The 19,983-nt window shown below is 45.6% G+C and overlaps 1 long non-coding RNA gene across 1 annotated transcript in view; it reads right to left on the bottom strand.

Moving 5' to 3' along the window:
* The window catches only part of LOC125439824, a 19,785-nt gene extending 954 nt beyond the window's left edge, over positions 1–18,831 (bottom strand). The window contains exons 1-2 of the long non-coding RNA XR_007245590.1: positions 18,629–18,831; positions 7,497–7,502 (exon numbers count right to left, since the gene is read on the bottom strand). This is a non-coding gene — a long non-coding RNA (uncharacterized LOC125439824). The remainder of the gene's footprint in view (positions 1–7,496; positions 7,503–18,628) is intronic.
* Between the last annotated feature and the right edge of the window lie 1,152 nt (positions 18,832–19,983).

Below are 19,983 nucleotides of genomic sequence, written 5' to 3'. Positions count from 1 at the left end.
GTCTGGCACGCAAGCTACTGCCTTCCCCAAATAGGATGTGCTCTTATGCCCTCCGCCACCGAGCTGTTGAACAAAACAGCTCCCGCCCCAGCTTCAGCAGCCCAGAGTCCCACGGCTCAGTGCGTGCCGCAAAGCACTGCATCCAAGCATACGGATTTCAGCCGTCTCAGTGCGGGCCGCGAAGCCACTGCAGCAGAGCATAGCGGACATCATGCAACCAGATGTCCTGGCCCCAATCCGATAAGTGGACTCCATTGGGCAAAAACAATGCTGGCAGAGCATGAGATAGATCAACATGGGGAATAACATCCCCTCCCATGCTCAGTACCAGCCGGGCCGCGGACCGACACAGCTTAGACCTGGTTTTGTTAACCCTGGCCGGAGCCACAGCGTTCCTCCAAGTCCTGCGCTCTAATAAGCACGACCAGAACAGTTTGGTCCTCGGCATCTTACGGTGGAGCAGCATTAAGTCATCCCTCATGGAGTTCTGCAACGCCACCCCTTTAGAGGCCGGAATGTCATTTTCACCCAGTTGAATCAAAACTGCATCAGGGAAGCCAAATTGCAGGACGGAGTTTCGCAACCGGAGAAGCAGAGCAGGCCACATCATGCCTCGTCTCGCCAGCCAGCGAATATCCACAGAGGTGTCCAGGCCCAGATGTTCTCCCCAGCCAGATTTCTTCGCATAGCGGCCCGCCCAGTGGACAATACTGTGACCAACCAGCCAAACTTGGTACCGACTGGCCACCGGAACTGTAAAGAGAACAAAGTTACAGCAAAAGGTGAGGCCGGACATAAGCACGATAGGCTAGAGACCTCCAGCGGCCTAAAGCCTGAATCTCAGTTGCAGAGTGTCCTTCCTGAGAGGCCGTGGTTGCCGCTCCGATTCGAAAGGAGTGAGAACCAAACTGTTCAGCGGGGAGGCCCACAAACTGTAGGCAATGCCGCAGAACCGCTGTAAATTGGTATCTGGACACTGCCAATCCATTACTATGGATGAACAGTGGACCCTGCCCTTCGGGACGAACGGCCAAAAATGCAGCCATGTGTGCCACCGGGCAGGGAGACCCTGTTGGGGAAGGGGCCAAAGTCACTCTGGTTCCTCGACGCCGCTGGTCAGTCTTGGACCCCGCCAACCATATAAGTAGGCTCCCATCGGCCATGGAAACATCGACTCTTTGTAAAGCCTTAGGGGCCGATGATGTGGTGGACGGAGCAACTAATTCGCTACACCGAAAGGCCCCATAAAAGGCCAAAGCAAATAAGGCTTGAAATAGTGCAGCCTCATAAGCAGAGTCACATACTGTTTCTGTAGCATTAATTAGAGTCCCTAAGAGCTCCCTGGTGATGGGACGCCTACTGTCTTGTGGCCTAGGGGAAGCACGCTGCCACCCGGCCACCGCTCGTCTAGCTTCAAAGGACCGGGAGTGGTCGGTGATCCCCAGAGCCTGGCTGAAAAAGGAAATGGCCGCCAAATGGACCTTAATAGTCCTGGCAGCCATTCGACGGTCCCTCAATTCCACCAGATACCGGAGAACCAAATCCTTAGCAAACCCTTGTCGCACAGGTTCGCCGATGGAAGCTGCAAATGCAAAAAAGGTGCTCAGAGCCCCTTCATACGCGCGACGTGTAGCTGGGGCCAGTGACTGCAAGACACCTTCGGCTATGGACTGCCTCCAAGACGCCACAGATGGTCTGGACACTTCTCCGGAAACTGGCTGGCTTCGGGAGCTAGGGAGCGAAAGCGGCTGACCTGATGACGAGACAAGGCGTCAGCAATGTTGTTATTTATACCTGGCAGAAAAACAGCTTTAAAAGAGATGTTGTTAGACAGGCAAACCAACACGAATTCCCGTACTAGCCGCATTACACGCTCTGACCGGCTGGACTGCCGGTTTACTACCCTGACAACAGCCTGGTTGTCACACCAGAACTTAACTGTGTGGTCGCGAAACACATCCTTCCAGATGTGAACCGCAGCCACCAGAGGGAACAACTCCAGGAAAGTCATATCCCGCAAAATTCCAGTCTGATTCCATGCTGATGGCCATTTCCCTGCACACCACTGGCCCCTAAAATAAATACCAAAACCTATAGAGCCAGCTGCATCGGTGTGAACTTGAAAACTTTCTTGCAGCTCCCAAGGCACCTGCCAAATTGAAACCCCATTGTAGTTTTCAAGAAAACTTAACCAAACCCTTAGGTCTTGACGCAAACCCGAAGTCACCCTGATGTGATGGTGGGGAACTGAGTAGCCTGCCATGGACCTGGCAAGACGGGAACAAAAGGCCCTACCCGGGGAGACCACCCTGCATGCAAAATTAAGGTGCCCAAGCAGAGACTGTATTTCCCGCAGCCTGCACTTCCTTTTAGCAGAAATTTCACTAATTTGTGTGCGCAACGCTGTCAGCTTGTCAAGGGGTAGGGAAGATGTTCCTGCTATTGTGTCCAACTGAATTCCCAAGTAGGTTAAGCAAGACACAGGCCCTTCCGTCTTGTCGGCCGCCAAAGGAACTCCTAACTCCGCCGCCAATTCTTGAAAAGCTGACAACATCGCTGCACAGTCATCAGTGCCGGCTGCGCCTACAAATAAAAAATCATCCAGATAATGAGTAACTTTTGCTGATGGCATGCGATCTCTGATTGCCCATTCCAAAAATGTGCTAAATTTTTCAAAAGCTGCGCAAGCTATAGAGCAGCCCATGGGCATGCATTTATCGACATACCATCGTCCCTCAAATTGAAAACCTAAGAGTTCAAAGTCCCTGGGGTGTATGGGCAGCAGCCGAAAAGCTGACTGTATATCACATTTTGCTAACATCGAGGCTGTTCCCACCTCCCGGATGAGACTCACTGCCTCATCCAAAGTGGCATACCGAACAGAGCAGATGCCTGGGTCGATGAAGTCATTCACCGACCCCCCTGCGGGGTAGGACAAATGTTGTATCATTCTATACTCCCCGGGGGTCTTTTTGGGGACCACCCCAATGGGGGAAACCCGGAGGTTGGGCAACGGAGGCTCTGCGAAGGGACCTGCGATTCTGCCTGCCAAGCATTCTTTTGAAATTTTGGCAGCCACTACCGCAGGCAATTCCCTGGCTGATTTTAAGTTGGGAGCTGAGGTTGCCACCCTGCTCCCTAAAAATGGGATGTGAAAACCAAATTGAAATCCCTCCTTTAAGTACAATGCGTCTTCCTGACGCGGATACCTGTCCAACCACTGGGCTAAAAGTTGCACACGCACCGGGGAAGGGGCGAGACTCTGTAGGACCTCCGGGACTTCAGGCCTTCTGGGCGGGGAAGGATCCTCCCTGGCCGCCACCGTCCTTCTTAGCGCCGCCGGAGCCAGGGTTCCGGCCACGTCGAAAGGGAGGCCGCGCCAGTTGAGGGCACTGTATCCTGGTGTGTGTCCCGAAGCATCTAGAGCAAGCGTGCTCGAACCTGCACTTATCTTTCCTACAAGAGCCTTGATTAAAGGCCCAGCAAGCGTGACGTGGCGGGTCTCGCTGGCTAACCCCTTTCTTCTTCAGCCCTTCCCCACTAGCAGGGGTGACCTTAACCACATTTGTCATCCACGTTTGATCGTGGATTATGTCCCACCTGCGGCCTGGGCGATGTGAAGCACTCTTTCGAAATGCTTCATCATACTTCAAGGCCGCTGCATCCCCAGAGAGAGATCGGGCTTTCAAAACGTTGGCCCAGTGAGCAGCCAGGTGCCATGCCCTTAGAGGGTAAGCGGCTCCAATAAGTGCCATATACTCTGCAAACCCTTTCGACCAGTTGTCAAAAGAACGCTCAGCTCTTTCCGGGCGTTCCCTTTTCTTTCTGGCCGAACGGGAACCAGACTCTTCAGGATCCTCTTCCGGCCGCAAAACCGTGAAGAGGTCCACGTAGTAGCCGTCCAAGGCTCTTTCTCTCAGTTTTCTCGGCAAATGGGAGCCTGGAGGATCTCCAGGATCCCATGCTGAGCAGAAAGCTGCCATCCCTTGATCCCTGGCACTGTCCTCTACCGCAAGGTCCCCTTTCCTCCTTTGATTGATCCAATGAGGAAGAGCCGGCACCTTTTCCCCACGCTCCCAGTAGTCCCCCGCTGCCTGGGCGGAATCCTCATCTGTCGACTCACCCGACGAGGATGAGCTAGGGGAACGATGAGAACGACGAGAGGCCTTCTTCCCTCTGCGTCTTGCTCTGGCGCGCGCTCTGGCCGACTGGCTTGAAGAGCCTGCCAGCTCTGGCCCCTGAACTATGGTGCCTGTGGCTACTGTAGGAGCCGCGCCTCCTGAAGGTGCTTGGTAACCCAAGCTCTGTTGAACCTGAGTTCCCGCAACAGGAGGGACAGAGGAAGCCAAGCTCTGCTGGACCTGAGTCCCCACCTGGACCTGAGTCCCCAAAAAAGGAGGGACAGGGGAACCCAAGCTCTGTTGGACCTGAGTCCCCATGAACAGGTGAACAGAGGGACCCCGGCTCTGCTGGGCCTGAGTCCCTCCCAAAGGGTTACTGAGGGAACCATGCCCTTGAGAAGGCCAATGACAGGGGTGCACCTGTTGGCTTCCTGGTAAACCTCCTGACCATTGAACAAAGGCAGGGGAAGGGGTGACTTGGCCTGGCCAACCCATGCCTGGATTCACACTCGTGCCCATATATGACGAATATGGGTAGGAATATGGCAGGTAAACCGAACCTGCAGGCGTAGGCATTCCACTTTGTGCAAAAGGAGGCAGAAACCCTACCGGATTATTTAACCCGTTTCGTGCAGACGGAGGCCTAGCCAGTCCTGGAGTACCAGGCACTGGCTGTACTGGGGACACTGCACCAAGCTCACGGACTGCCCTTAACGGTACTGGCATGATTACCGCGGGTGTCCCATGCCCGCCCGTGCTGCCAGAGGTAGCGGGCGTCCCCGTTTGTCTGACTGCAGGGGATGACTCCCTGTTGGGCTGAGGTATATCCAATTCAGCACCTCGGTTGACCTCTTGCATGGCCGCTGGGCTGCTCGCTGCTTGTCCTTGTCCTGAAACCCTACCCTTAGCCTGAGCCCTTTTCTTTGTCCGTGTTGGCTTTGAGGCCATCGTCTGAATGCTGGCTAATACTGTTTATTAACTTGCCAGAGTAAAGGTTTCTTTCTTTCCCTTTTTTTTTTAAAAAAAAATTCTAAAGATATTAAAATGCAAAAAAGGCGCGAGGAGGTATTGTTACTGCCACCCCTCTGCTTACTGCCACCAAAAGCAAACCCTTTGCAATGACCGGGGGGGGGGGGTGCTACCACCTGCCTCTCAACCAAAAGCAACCTTGAATGGCCCTCGTACAGCAGGCCCCACAGAAGATGCCGCCGCCAAAATGGCCGTTGGCTCTTCTCCCCCACTTGTCTAAAATGGCCGCTGAAGACAAAATGCCACCTCTGATTACGGGCATTAAATGTTGAGCGGCGAAGCCTCCCCACCGATCACCGCGATCTGCGCTCCCCCAGCCGCAGCCAGGAAAGCTTCGAGGCAGCCTTGCCTCCCTAGCCCGCTATGCCACCCCCAAAAGGAAGAGAAGGAGAGGAGAGGTTGCGCGGTTAAATTAACAAAAATGGCCGCCGCTCCATTCCCGCGCGACCGTCTCAAGGCCAGAAACTTGGCCCGCCTGAAACCCGGCTCCCCAGGCCTGTCAGATGCGCAGGCTGGAGGAAGGGAGAACGAAACGCCCGCGCAAGAGGATCCCCTCAAGCGGATGGAAGCTCCCGGCAGCCGCACGGGAGATCAAACGCTCCACCCCCACCTTGGTAACCGCACAGCTGCGCGGCCACGGAACCGGCAAAGGGGACGGGAAAGCCCTCCCCCACTCCGGCCGACTCGGCAGCTAACGCGCAGAGCTGACGGCTGGCAAAAGCCCCGGCAGCCGCAGAGCCGCACGGCCACCCAAGCGGCAGGAGGAACACCCGCTCGTGGACGCCCTGCCGATCGTCGAGGCTGTTGCCAACAGCCGAACGACAAGCCGTGCTCCCTAGGCAAGTTAAGGGGGGGGGAATCCTCTACCAACTCGCCCGGCTCTAATCAAGGCCGCCCTTTCAAACCTGCCGGCCTCGAAAAGAGGCCGGGCCCCCGCCGACGCAGCCCTTATATAGGCTGCTCTGAAGCCCTTGTCACGTGCCGGTACCCGGCCACGTGACAGGCTCAGCCGGCCGGCGGGGGAGAGGTTTGCATTCCTTCCTCCCCCCCTGCAACGTCGTCCCAGGCTGAAGCCTGGGACGCGATTTATAAGCAAGCCATATTTTGGAGGAGGCAGTTTGCCGTTACTGATTTTCTCATTGAGGGATCCCTGAACAACTTTGGGAGAAACATGGGTATATCTCTAGCATATGTGAAATATTTTTTAAAAATAAGCACCTTGAGAAGGCGGGATTTAAAAAAAATCAGCATTCTTGTCTAGTATTAAATCCAGACCTGAAATGAAATTATTGTTGCTTCTGTACGGACTCGATTTCTGGCTTTCATATTTCTGGGATAATTGTACATGCTGCAGAAGAGAGCTCTAATTAGAGTCAAACATGGCTGGAACCACATCATAAAAACGTGAGAAACTATAATTATATTTAATAAGAAGCTTTCCCAGCAAAGACATTCCCCTGTCAATGGGGGCTCCTGCATCAACAGAACAGTGTTCAACTAATCAATAGAACTAAACATAAATCCCAGTTTGAAACATCTAAATGCTTCACCAGATCATTGAAACACTTGTTTTCAGAAATCTGCAGCCTTCCTAAGGAAAGTGTAAACTATGCTACAGCTGCTACATATATCTTAAATCAGCCTTTACATTATTTAATTAATGACTTGTCTATACTATAACAAGTAGATTCCAAGTGAAAACTTTTGAATGAAATGACACAGCTTGGAGGAGGAGGAGTTTGGATTTATATGCAGCTTTTTAAAAATGCTAAGGAGTCTCAAAGCAGTTTGCAAACTCCTTCTCTTCCTCTCCCCACAACAGTCACCTAGTGAGGCAGGTGGGGTTGAGAGAGTTCTGAATAAAAGCCCCCCACCAAAATCATTATCCCACGAGATGTATACTGCAAACAGTAGGAAACATAAGGTTGTGCAAGCCATTGAAAAGGTACTCCATGGCATTTTCCGCACGGTCCAAAATATCCTGGGATGAGGACATGAAATATCGGGATGTGCATGATTTCCGCATGGCTTCCAGCCCCATGAGATTTCCTTTATCCTGAGATTTTCAAAAATTGCTAAATTGGTGGTTCTTTTAAAATATCCTATGCTAATACTGCTGCCATGTAAACACTGCGAGAGAAGGACTGGTTTATTTTTCTTGCCTTACCGCCTGCTCTCCCTGCCCCTGCACCCATCCAGGGTCTCACTGTCGCTTTGGCAGACACACACTCACACAAATACAGAGACACTGGGGGGTCTGGAGTCTCTGCCAGGCTTTGAAGCCTGTGTGTGAGTGGTCTGTTTGTGCTGATAGGCTGGAAGTACTGGAGCCGATAAACATGCTACCACCCCCTCCGCCGCCACCCCCGTTCAGCGAACGGCGAGCTGGGCATCATCCTGCTGAAGGGGCAGGATAGCGCCTTCCTCCTCCTCCTCTCTCTCCTGCTCTTGGATGAGTGGCGGCAGTGGGCGGGAGTGGGGGAGCCAAGCAAAAGGAAGAAGCCCAGGTGGATGGCCATGTGGCGGCGGCAGCGAAGGGAGTACCCAGCAGGGAACCTTCCCAGCCATTCGTGTTGTAAATACAAATAAAATAGGGGCTCTTGCAAAATTAACAGGAGCTCTTCAACTCAATTCCTTCATGGAAATTGACAGCTATGCAAAGGGAGAAACCGAGATACAAACAACCTGGTATGTGCCCGTTAACAGCTAAGACCCGCTGTCCCCCTTTTAGAGGAGCTTTAATGGTCTTACGCCATCTGCACTTTAAATGGTTCAGGAATTTGAATGCTGCATTTTAATTTAAGAACTAATATTTAATATTGTATTTTATCTATCCACTTGTTTGTATAAATGGTGTAAACCGCCCTGAGCCCCTTGGGGGGAGGGCGGTATATAAGTGGAACAAATAAATAAATAAAATAAAAAATATGTATGATCCTGGTTCTACCCTGGGGTACTTGTGGTGTGCAGAAAAATGCCCATGTATGCAAATGTGTGCAAAGATGAGTTCACGGAACTCCCAGGTACAAACAGGAACATCTTTACTTGGCCATTATGTACACTTGAACTCTTAAGCAAATATATGCTTGGGCCTCTATTCTAAAGTATGTCTCAAATCTGAATGACTCTTAGAGCATACTATTGATGAAAATGATTTCTGACCGTAATAGGAAGGTTTTAAAGGGCATACGTAATAAGCATCACATCAGTTTTTAAAGTTACATTAGAGAAGGTGCAGGCTTTTCCCAAAAAAAATTATGGTAGCTTCTGGCTGAAATTAGTTGTATCACAGAGATAAAATTATACTACTTTTTTCCCAGAGACAAGATGAGGCAGGTTGTTTACTGTCAAGCTAAATATGTTTCAGGAAATTTGGCATGGATAATGAAAATGGACAGGTGGGAAAGGCTGCTAATGTGTTTCAACCGTGTGCCAGTTTTGTTCAGTTCAGTCTGTATGCAGTTCATTTTAACAGGTTATAGAATACACACACCACACACACCTTTTAAAATGGCTAGTTTCAATACAATCTATCATTTTGCATTCAGAAGTCTGGCAATGAATTCTCCATTGCAGGAAGCAGTCTGTTTTATTGACATTTCTGAGACCTATTAAAATTCTGTCTATTTCTCCAGCAAAAATCCAGGCAATGTTGTGTTGCCATTACAATCAACCCCCAAATGATTTTATCCTCAGGTCTTTCATGGCTTGGTCACATGTTGAGAAACTCACAAGTCCCGTCTACAGAGACTTCAAATTCAGATACGAGCTGAGTGTCTGTACATTCCTATTGACTAATCTTGACAGCATTGTGGATTATTCGTCACAGATAAACTTGTACATGTGCATCTGGATTCTACCAGATTCAGACTGCTGGGGGATTCAATACTTCATTGAAAAAATCCTTGCAGATAGAAAACATATATCTATGTTTAATAATAATGGTAATGATAATAATAATGATTTATTATTATTACTATTACTATTACTATTATTATTATTAATATTCGAACAAACGCCATCAAAGCCAGAATTGAAAAGTCAACTACAGATCCCAAGTGCAGACTCTGCAAGGAAGCAGACGAAACAATAGATCACATACTTAGCTGCTGCAAGAAGATCGCGTAGACCGACTACAAGCAGAGGCATAATACTGTTGCTCAGATGATTCACGGGAACTTGTGCCACAACTACCATCTGCCTGTGACAAAGAACTGGTGGAATCACAAACCTGAAAAGGTCACTGAAAATGAACACATAAAACTACTCTGGGACTTCCGAATTCAGACTGAAAAAGTTTTGGAAAACAATACTCCTGACCTCACAATTGTGGAAAAAAAGAAAGTGTGGATAGTTGATGTTGCAATTCCTGGTGACAGAAGGATTGATGAGAAGCAACTGGAAAAACTTACACGATACGAGGATTTAAGGACTGAACTACAAAGACTCTGGCACAAACCAGTAAAGGTGGTCCCAGTGGTGATCGGCACACTGGGTGCAGTGCCTAAAGATCTTGAACGGTGTGTGATGTAATACAAAAATGTGTCCGACGTGTGATGTAATACAAAATCCAGCATATTGATCTTGTTTGCTGTGTATAACTGTTTTGTATAATAATAATAATAATAATAATAATAATAATAATAATAATAATAATAATAATAATAATTTTTTCTGACCCTTTGATGGAAGTCAACAGCAGAAAACTGCTCAAAGTGCAAAAGACAAAGAGTGAACACCGTAAAAATACACTGCAAAGCAGAAGAGAAAACTGGCAAAAGAAGGCTCTCCATGGACAGTTCCTAGAAAAAATTGAGGACAAAATTGACAAGGAAAAAACCTGGTTGTGGCTCACAAATGGAACTTTGAAAAAGGAGACTGAGAGCTTGATTCTTGCAGCCCAAGAACAAGCAATTCTAACAAATGCCATCAAAGCCAGAATTGAAAAGTCAACTACAGATCCTGATGGATTTTGGTGCGCTGCGTCACACAAATCTGCAATGAAGGAGTTAACGTTTACGCCACCAAGCAGGAGGCTGTAAAGTCAAAGAATTGCGCACCGATACCTATTATTGGTGGGCTACTGGTATCTGCACGGTTTCTTAGACATAATCTTCTTTGTGTTGCACTCCGGCAATGTGCCTTCACCTCTACCAGCTTCCAGTTGAGTTCAGTCCAGCCGAGTAGCCATGTAATAGTTCCGGCAGTAAGCCGCATGTTGGTACTAGCTAGTAAAGAAAGATGTTTATTGTTTTCTTCCAAGTTTCTTCCTGTAAGTAAACTTTATTTCAGTAAAGCAACCGGTTCTGCCTCATTATTGCATTAACTCTGCTAAATAAGCATTTGTCCACCAACAAAGGTTGCGGGCCTAGAATGTTGTGCTGGCGTTGAGGAGAGACTGTAAGAAACAGAAGGCTGAATTCAAGAAGAGGGAAGATTTTCTTTGTTCAAAAGCTCTTTTCTGATTATTTTGAGTTTTTTTTTCCTCCTGCCTGAATTGTTCCCTGTTGTGATTAAAGCTTTGCCGACTGCAAAGAAACCGACCCGCTTCGAGACCGGAGGAGCAGCGGCCTCGCCAACTGACAGGGAAGCAACTCCTACTTCCAAGTTAATCCCACAAGATTCTCTTATCAGGAAAAGGACTGCGGGAATGCACCTCAGAATCCTCTGCAGCTAAATGATATTCTTGGAGGATGACCTCCCGACAATGGCGGTGAGGAAGTAGACTCTTCCTGAAGGATAAACGGTCTTGGCCATGTTTCTTAAGATCTCTTCTTCCAGAGTAGGATTAAATTCCTCTTATTAACGAAGAGTGCTACTTCTGCAAAAGAATTATGGAATGGTCTGAATGCAAGTAATTGCCCAAAAATCTCTCCAAATGAGAATCATATATTGAAAAGCGTTATCTACTTCGACTTCGTAATGAGAATGAGATCTGTGTGAACATTTAAATAAAGTGATGAATCATGCGTCCTTGATTAAGTCTTCTGGGAGCACCCTCGCCGATGACCCGGACACAATTGTTTTAATCCTAAGTGGTTCCCCTAAATCCCCCCCATAAAAGCGCAGCCATCGCCTCAAAAGCAGAGCCCAGAGCAAATCAGTTTGGCCCTCAATGATGAAACGCCAAAATCCATGTCTTCAGAGTAAGTTGCGGGGATGCCTGAAAACTTTCCCAAACGTTATATTTCAAATGCTCGTGCGGAGAGTTTCGCCACATTGCCAAAAAAAAAAATCAGGTAAGAAGGGCGGAGCTTTCTGCATCCCAAAGCCCGAAAGGGATAGTCATAACAACTCCAGGTATCCAGGCGCGGCAATAAAGGAAATGGAGGGGAGGATTCCTCATCCGGCCAACAAAGAAAGGCATGAACAGAGACCAACTCTGGTATGGTTAAGCTAGCTCCAGTCTTGAAGACTGCAAATGATTTATATTTACTTGATTCAGGGTCAGATCGCCGGCTACTGTGAAACAGCAAAACGCATTTTGTTGAAACGACACCATGTACTGATGAATTGACTGCGCGGCCTGCCTTTAAAGCCGGTAATGAAAGCGAAATCACAAAATCCATGCTCAGACGTATGGAAATCCATTTTCGAACAATAATTTTCGAATGTGATGCATGTCAGCAATTCTCCTGAAAACATAAATATCTGCTCCTCATTCACGCTGGTTTGATACGCAATAAGAGACCTGCACCTTGGTGACAAGGATGTTAAAATGATATCGAGCACAGCCCAAAAGCATGAAAGTTTTAATATCTGAAGGATGCTTTTCAAAACAGAAATACAGAATGCTTTGAGGAAGGAGGAAAAGATTTTCTGCGACCAAGAGCCGCGACCAATACGAATTGCCTTTATATGTGGCATCCCGATTAGCTCATAGAAATCCCGGATCTCGTTGGCTAGCCACGTTTTGACTGTGTAGATTGAAGTAAAAGAGGGTGAACTCAGCTAAGACAGATGCGAGATTTGCATGCCAAAGTCTACTGCCTAAAGTTGAGTGCTGATTATGAGCCAAAAGAGATCGCAATTCTGGAGAGAGTGCACACCGATCGATTGGTCCCCCAAACCTCCCGTGGGAGTAAGATATGTTTTGAGTTTTGTGGATGAAAGCAAAGTCGTCTTGCTTCATGCTCATTTGATAAAAGACAAAGCGACCAGTCCCAGAGGACAAGTTTAGGAATTCAGGTAAGTTGCTGCTGTGAAAATAAATTGGCAGAGCTCCCATGTTTTGTATATGACAATGGGACTGAGCATTGTTAAATGAGTTCCAAAGATACCTGGGAGTCAGAAGGCAGAATGCCGCTATTGCAACATTCCTCCCGCCGCGGATTGCTGAAGAAATTCAACTGTTCTTTATGAATGCTGCACGCTGGTCTCCTAATCCCAGGCAAATCTGCTAGAGCAGTAGTTGGGAGAAGCAGTGAATACTGCAGCTTATCTTCATAACCGCAGCTTCCAGTAGATCAATCCTCAACAATATCCTTTGAGATGGTATGAAAGAAACTAGGCCTAAAGCACCTGAAGCCTTTAGTGCCTATGTACATACATCCCCAAAGCAGAGAGGAAAAATCCAGGGCCAGAGAGTTTTGGTTGGTGTTCTGGTCGGTTTCAATCCAAATTCTAAAGGTTTCATAGAGTAATGCATCCAGAGTGGTTCTAAAGGGAAGTTTCGAACATTGTTTATGTGGGATCTAAAGAATCCATTGTTTTGAAATGCAGTTTTAAGCCTGTTGACCTCGACATAGCATGGTTTCAGTCCCCGATGAGAGGAGGAAGAAGTACTAATGTGAATGGTCTCGTGAGATACCTGAAGATCCTATTAGCCCAGTTGGCAGCTACTCAGGCTATTGCGCCAGAGGAGGCTAAACTAACCGTAGTTAGAGCAGGAGAGGAGACCAGAGGATGAAGAGAGCCACTCTGCTGTGAGGAGGTCAAACAGAGCAAACAGTTGCGTAAAGCCAACGAAATATAATTGAATATGTTCCTCCATACTCAGAATGCCATGAAGCAATTCGAGCCCACGAGCCGTGGGAAGAGATGAAAGCCACCAGCTCTGAGAAAGAGATAAATGGATGGAAGCAGTATAAGATGAAAACTCAATTTCAAATAAGAATCAAAACCTAGATTCTGACTGCTCTGATTAAAGTGCTTTTAGGTAGTGATTTTTAAATTAAACGTAGTGCAGATGGAAGTATATAAATAGAAAGCTCGCCTTCGTTAAGTAAAGGCTACAGCCAGAAACCCGGACTAGACTATTTGAAACCTTTCGCAATCCGGTGCCAGAGCTTCATTCAATCGAGAACACTTTTGAGCATTGCTGCCCCGAAGAAAACATTTTAAATGCATACATTTGACATAAGAACTGCCTTTTGAACGGAAAATTATCAGAGGAGATTTTATGGAATTACCACAGGGATCTACAGGAACCCAAGAACAATCAACTTGTATGCAGACTTCCGTAGTTCTATGGATTTAGCTAAGCAGCAAAATTCCAGGCGATAATTTAAAAAAAACAACTACTCAAAGATAATCATCGTATGATCAAAACAAGGCGAAAGCGCTAAGATCCATGTTTCAGTTCACCAGAACGAAAAGCATTTCTTATTGCGCCTCGGCATGCGCTAGCTTTGTGGACGATCTTCAGTACCGCCATCTGTTAATACCTTGAACCAGTCCGTAGTCAGCTGTGGAGAAGCGGTTAAACAACACCGCAAACGAGAGAGCCCAAGATGAAAGCATTCTTATCCACTAGAAATTCAAAATTCTGACTTTCTTGATTCACACGAATACGAAAGCTAAAGCAGCAAGCAAGCACTCCAATGGATCCTGATACCCGAGTGATGACGCAGAACCACTGAAGACGGGCCACTGCTGCCATAGCCAAATCCGGAAAACCCCATACCCAAGTAATATCGCGACGATATGCAGCATCAGCTGTTGAATTCCCGTTAAAATTCGTTCAATCACCATGATTGGGAAGCCGTCAGTGAGAATGCAGCAAGATATTATCTCGCTGACACTGTGGACTTTAAACTAAAGCCTTTTCACGTGATGAACCTTTTACCACCGGTGGGATACATGGATTGATCAGTAAACAGCTATCTTTATTCCAGCGTAAAATAACCCAATATTGAAGTCAAAGCGAAACTATAGTTACAAAATCAACGGCCGAAGCGAATGCTGCCTCTGCTTGTGGGGATGCCCGCATGAAATTGGAATGGATCAAGCACCTAAGCATTGGACTTGGTGCGGATGAGACTTTACCAATCAATAGGATTAATTACATGTATTGTCTGAGTGGACAAATGGGGAAACACAAGAAAGGAAACAAACACATTGTAAATTAGAATCAATTCTCCTTGAGAGAAATGTCAATAAGATGGACTGATCAACATCAAGTAATTGTCAGACAGAAGAGATGGTGTATTATATCTTTACTTCAAGCCACTGAACACGTATCGAAGTTCATGAATTCCGCAGCTGAGGTTTGATTAATGATTGCGGAACCGTCACTCTGAGAAGGGTTTGATGGACGGGCAGAAGCCGCCAATAATCCAGCAAATGAAGCGAGCTAATTGTTGCATGCTAATTCAGTTAGTGAGGCCGTAAAGTCAGTGACCAGGTAATTCGATAATTTTATTGTTGGTATATATGGTCTGCAAAATGGCTTTTGGGGATATATCTTTGTGTTGCACTCTGCACGCGTTTCACCGCCAGCCCAGCTGAGTCTTCAGGCCCGTAGCTGAGTGTTTCTCGCTGTAATAAAGTCTGCTAAGTAAGTTGGCTGTTGGTACTAGCTAAAGTAAAGAAAGATAAAGCCTATTGTTTTCTTCCAAGTTTCTTCTGTAGTAAGTAAACTTTTATTTCAGTGGTAAGCCATTGTCTCTCGCCTATTATTGCATTAACTTGCAAAGCATTTGTCCACTAACAGATCCTAAGTGCAGACTCTGTAAGGGAAGTAGACGGGAAATAATAGGATCAGTATTTAGCTGCTGCAAGAAGATCGCGCAGACGGACTACAAGCTGAGGCCTAATACTGTTGTTCAGATGATTCACTGGAACTTGTGCTACAAATCTACCATCTGCTTCATGTGACAAAGAACTGGTGGAATCACAAACCTGAAAAGGTCAATGAAATTGTTACACGCAAAACCACTCTGGGACCTTCCGAATTCAGACGTGACAAAGTTTTGGAATCATAATACTCCTGACCTCATTTTATTGTGGGGAAAAAAAAAAAAAGAAAGTGTGGATAGTTTATGCTGCAATTCCTGGCATTGACAGAAGGATTGATGAGAAGCTAAATCCGAAACTTACACCATACGAGGATTTGCTGATTGAATCCACAAAGACTCTTGGCACAAACCAGTAAAGGTGGTCCCAGTGGTAGATCGGCACACTGGGAGGCAGTGCCTAAAGATCTTGAACGGGCACTTTAAAACAATTGGCTTTTGACAAAATCACCATATGTCAGTTGCAGTAGGCCACCCTACTTGGCTCTTCGAAGTATTCGTGCATACATCACACAGTCCTAGATGCTTCAGCGTCCAAAAGATGTAATACAAAATCCAGCATATTGATCTTGCTTGCTGTGTGTAACTGTTTTGTATCAATAATAATAATAATAATAATAATAATAATAATAATAATAATAATAATAATAATAATAATGATCATTACCATTATTATAAAACATAATACCATCAAGGCCATCAACACCTGGGCCATAAATTCTTTTACTATCAGGTGCACTGTGGGAACTAATCAACTGGACATGGTATTGAGTTGAAAGCATTGGATAGAAAACCCGCAGCCGCTTATGACAAATGCGCACCATGCCTTACACCCACGACGTTATATTACCGATAGATTATACCCTTCCCCGGAGGATCTGGAGGCAGGGGCTTACTGCAAGCACAGTAACAGTGGAAGAGGAGAAGCATGCACTGGCCGATTATGTGAAGGAAAGTCAAGAACAGGCATTGATTGAAGTAAAAAGATCCTGTGGGACTTTCGAATCCAAATGGACAAAGTGTTGTAACACAATACACCAGACATCACCATGATCAAGGACAAACCAGTGACCATCATCGACATAGCAGTCCCCGGTGACTGCAGGGTGATTGAAAAAGAACATGAGAAGGTCACTAGATACCGTGATTTGAATATCGAGCTTCAGCGTCTATGGCATAAACCAGCTGAGGTCGTCCCAGTGGCTCCTAATAACTTGTCTGTTGTGGGAAAATCTACATTAATCCTGCCACTTATCTGCTATCTTGCCACCTGCATACAGGACTTGCAGCGTGCCTTGGATCCAGCCATTTCAACTTTCCGCTCAGAAGTATAGCAAATAGTATCCAAATTTTTTACTTTTGAAGCCACAAAAAGAATAAGATTGCTAAGTGATTTGGTTCTGTACATTGCTTCCGAACAGGGGTGATTTATTTTCAATTACAGCAATAAGCACAAAGAGTACAGCCAAATTAGTTTTCTAGATTTCCAAGGCATTTTCCCTTTCAAACAAGGTGCAAACTGTGAAAGTGTCTGACGTTGGCAACAGCAGCATCATTGTTCAGTCTAAAGTGAGTGAATTAAAAATGTCACGATGACCCATTCCTGATGGGACCTACACTATGGAGGGAAGAGGTATTTCTCCCCGACCCAGTTTTTTTCCAAGTGCTGACACCAACAAATTCCAGAAGTGTCTGGTCTTTCCCCCACCCCATGTTGCTTGATTCTTGAAGCCTGGTTAAACGCATCCAATCTGGGACAGCTAGCGGAATGCACAAAACAACTCTGTCATCTGCCAGAAAGCAGAAGAAAGGTTTACGTTTATTAGTATTCATTGAATACCGCTCCGAAGAAGAAGGTCTCTAAGCCATTTGCCATTATTATGTGTACACGCTTGATAAGATTCTCTTAAACCATCATCATCACTGGTTAATAATCCAGGACTGAGAGGCCACTGTCTCCTCTGCAAACTTCATCCTATGAAATGGGCCTTCCTCCTCAACACTCCCTCCTCTTCTACTCCGCATTACAAATGGAAGAATATAGATGGTCCGACGGTAGAATTCAAGCAGCAATTCCTTGTGGCTGTGGTGCTGTGCGGTTTCCGGGCTGTAGCGGCTTGTTCTAGCAGTATCTCTCCCTCTGACTTTTCGCCTCCAAAATTCAGTGGCTGGCATCTTCAGAGGATCTGATAGTTGAAAAGGAAAGCTAGTGGAGTATATATACCTGTGGAGTAGTTGGGTCAATAGGTCTGAATAGGCGTGGCTCCGGCAAGTGAGTAACAATGGTGAAGCGTAGCATGTGAGCAATAAATGGAGATAGCAAGGTCAATATAAGTATAAGTATCCGAATAGAAGTAGTCTGGCCCCTTCGGTTCCCTTTGACATTCCATAGTCATCCCGGTGTCTGTGTGGAGCTGATTAGTCACTGTCTTGACTCTAGTGTTTTTCAAAACTGGCAGCCAAATTCTGTTCATTTTCATGGTTTCTTCCTTTCTGTTGAAATTGTCCATGTGCTTGTGGATTTCAATGGCTTCTCTGTGTAGTCTGATGTAGTGGTTGTCAGAGTGGTCCAGAATTTTTGTGTTTTCAAATAATATTCTGTGTCCAGGTTGGTTTATTATGTGTTCTGCTATTGCTGATTTTTCTGGCTGAAATAGTCTGCAGATGCACATGCACGCACACACAAAAACTTTGCATCCAAATTAAAGCTATAAACAACAGATCCTCAACAACTGATTACGAAAACATGTTGAGAAAAAGTTTATGCTAGCACATAGAGATAGATCTTGTAGACTTGCACCATGTCAATGCATGCTATCACCAATATGATATAGTACTGAGTTCAAGCAGTAGCAGGGAACAGTCTTTAAAGTGGCCTTTCTTGGTTTTCATAGGAAGGAGATGAATGTAATGATTAAATGCAATCGTTTTGGGGGAAAAATGTAGAACAAGCTGTTTCTGATTTCTGTGATTCATGCTGCTCTTGCAAGACTGGGAACAAGGAGTTCTTTCCTAGGATTCTGAAATAACTCTTTCGATGGCATGACACTGTTTTATTAGATTTTATTATCCTTTCTTCAGAAGAGTTTCTGAACAGAGGCAGATTGGAGGAAAAGGAGAAAAGGGTTAGGGACAGTATGGTCAGCTTAAACTAACTTTAATCAGAGAAAGATTTATGAGCTTTAGCTAGGTATTCAGTCTTGCAAAGACTTTTTGTTATGTATGCCAGATAGCCAATAAGCAAAGCTTTTCTCCCATCCCTACATTTCTATGCCAGCTCTTCACAGTGAATTTCTGTCCAATGTGCTGCTAAAAAACCCCACGAATAAAAATCTTTACTAGTGAAATAGAGGGGATTTCTAGTCTAAATCACCCTGTCCTTTCCTTCAAAACACTACAGTAGTAGGAGGCTTCCTGCTATAGTGCAAAGAGGATCATTTGTTATTATTCTCTATAATTCACACCTGCTACGTGAGCAAGGAAGGAGAGATGTTTGAAGTCAACGTGTGATGGTCTAACACACACTATTTGGATTAAACCAAATGCTTTTGCTTGTGTTCCGCCTCTGTTACGCATTCGGCCCCCTGTCTTTTCATGATTATTGTTGGTTATTATGCAATGTTATGGGATGTAGTGATGTATTATGTTGATGCTGTACTATTATAAATCCACCAGTAAGCCATGTATTATAGCTAGGGATGTTATTAAAATACTATTTCATTTATTTCATTTATGCCATGCCATGCCATGCCATTCACTCTCCTGTTTATTAATGTTATGCCTTTTGCTGGTCAGTTATTGATTTTGCTAGGATTATTGTTGTTGTTTACTGGGATGCTAAGCAGCTTCGGTTGGTTACTACTGAATGTCAGTGATTACTGTTGTTGTTATTCGGCAGCTGATGTTCATTGTCCTTATTCTGTAGGGCGGTGTATACAGAGTGTGCGGGATCCAAAAAATTTTAAAACAGGTTCCTAAATGGTGGTGGGATTCAACAAGTGGCATCACAAGATACTAATACACACCTCCAGTCCCTATTGGGCAGGGAGGTTGCTTTAGTAACTCCTTCTTGGCACTCAGAAAAAATTAGAAACCACTTCTAGAGAAGTGGTGAGAACTGGCTTTCAGATCCCAACCTCCGGCTGCATACAAATCTAATAAAACCATAAAACCAACAAATCATCTACATTACTTTTATAAACTCCTTGGGCTAGACATTTCCTCTCTGGTTATGTTGGTTACTGTGGGTACCACATGGTTGCAGGAGGGTAAACAACAGATACTAACACACAACACCATGGAACAGATGTCTATGGAGAAAAATCAATGCAAGCAAGGAATCCCCAAGGCCTCCAGGCTGTCTTTGAACAATAACTTTTCTGTTTTATTATGGGGAATGATACGCAAAGAAGCAATAAACTTATCCGCCCCACAGTACGTGTGGAGAAGGACGAGCTAACCTTTTGTAAAATAAAGATTTCTTTTCAGTAGGGAAGAACTGAAGCAGAGATGCTTTAATCGTAATTGGGAGTCGTGTTTCAATCTGAAGTGGAACTTTTTTTTTCTAAATTCTTTCTATGGCTGCCAGTAAGAAGGAGTAGAGTTCCACAAACGAACTCTACAAAAAACCATTTTTCTTAACTATTCATTTTATTAAAGCCATCTGTGAGTTCCATCTTTAAGCAGCAGTCAGTTCCAAGAATATTAGTAGTGTTCTATAGGTAATGAGAGATAAAGTTTGATTAGTTTTGAGAAGATGAATGAAAATCTTTACTAGTTAAGTATATTTCAGAAGTAACGGAATTATACTTCTATTA

Source organism: Sphaerodactylus townsendi, linkage group LG10, assembly GCF_021028975.2.
Source record: "Sphaerodactylus townsendi isolate TG3544 linkage group LG10, MPM_Stown_v2.3, whole genome shotgun sequence".
In the NCBI taxonomy this organism is placed as follows: Eukaryota; Metazoa; Chordata; class Lepidosauria; order Squamata; family Sphaerodactylidae; genus Sphaerodactylus; species Sphaerodactylus townsendi.
The sequence above is the reverse complement of the archived record's forward strand: the minus strand, read 5'-3'. Positions and strand labels throughout refer to the sequence as shown.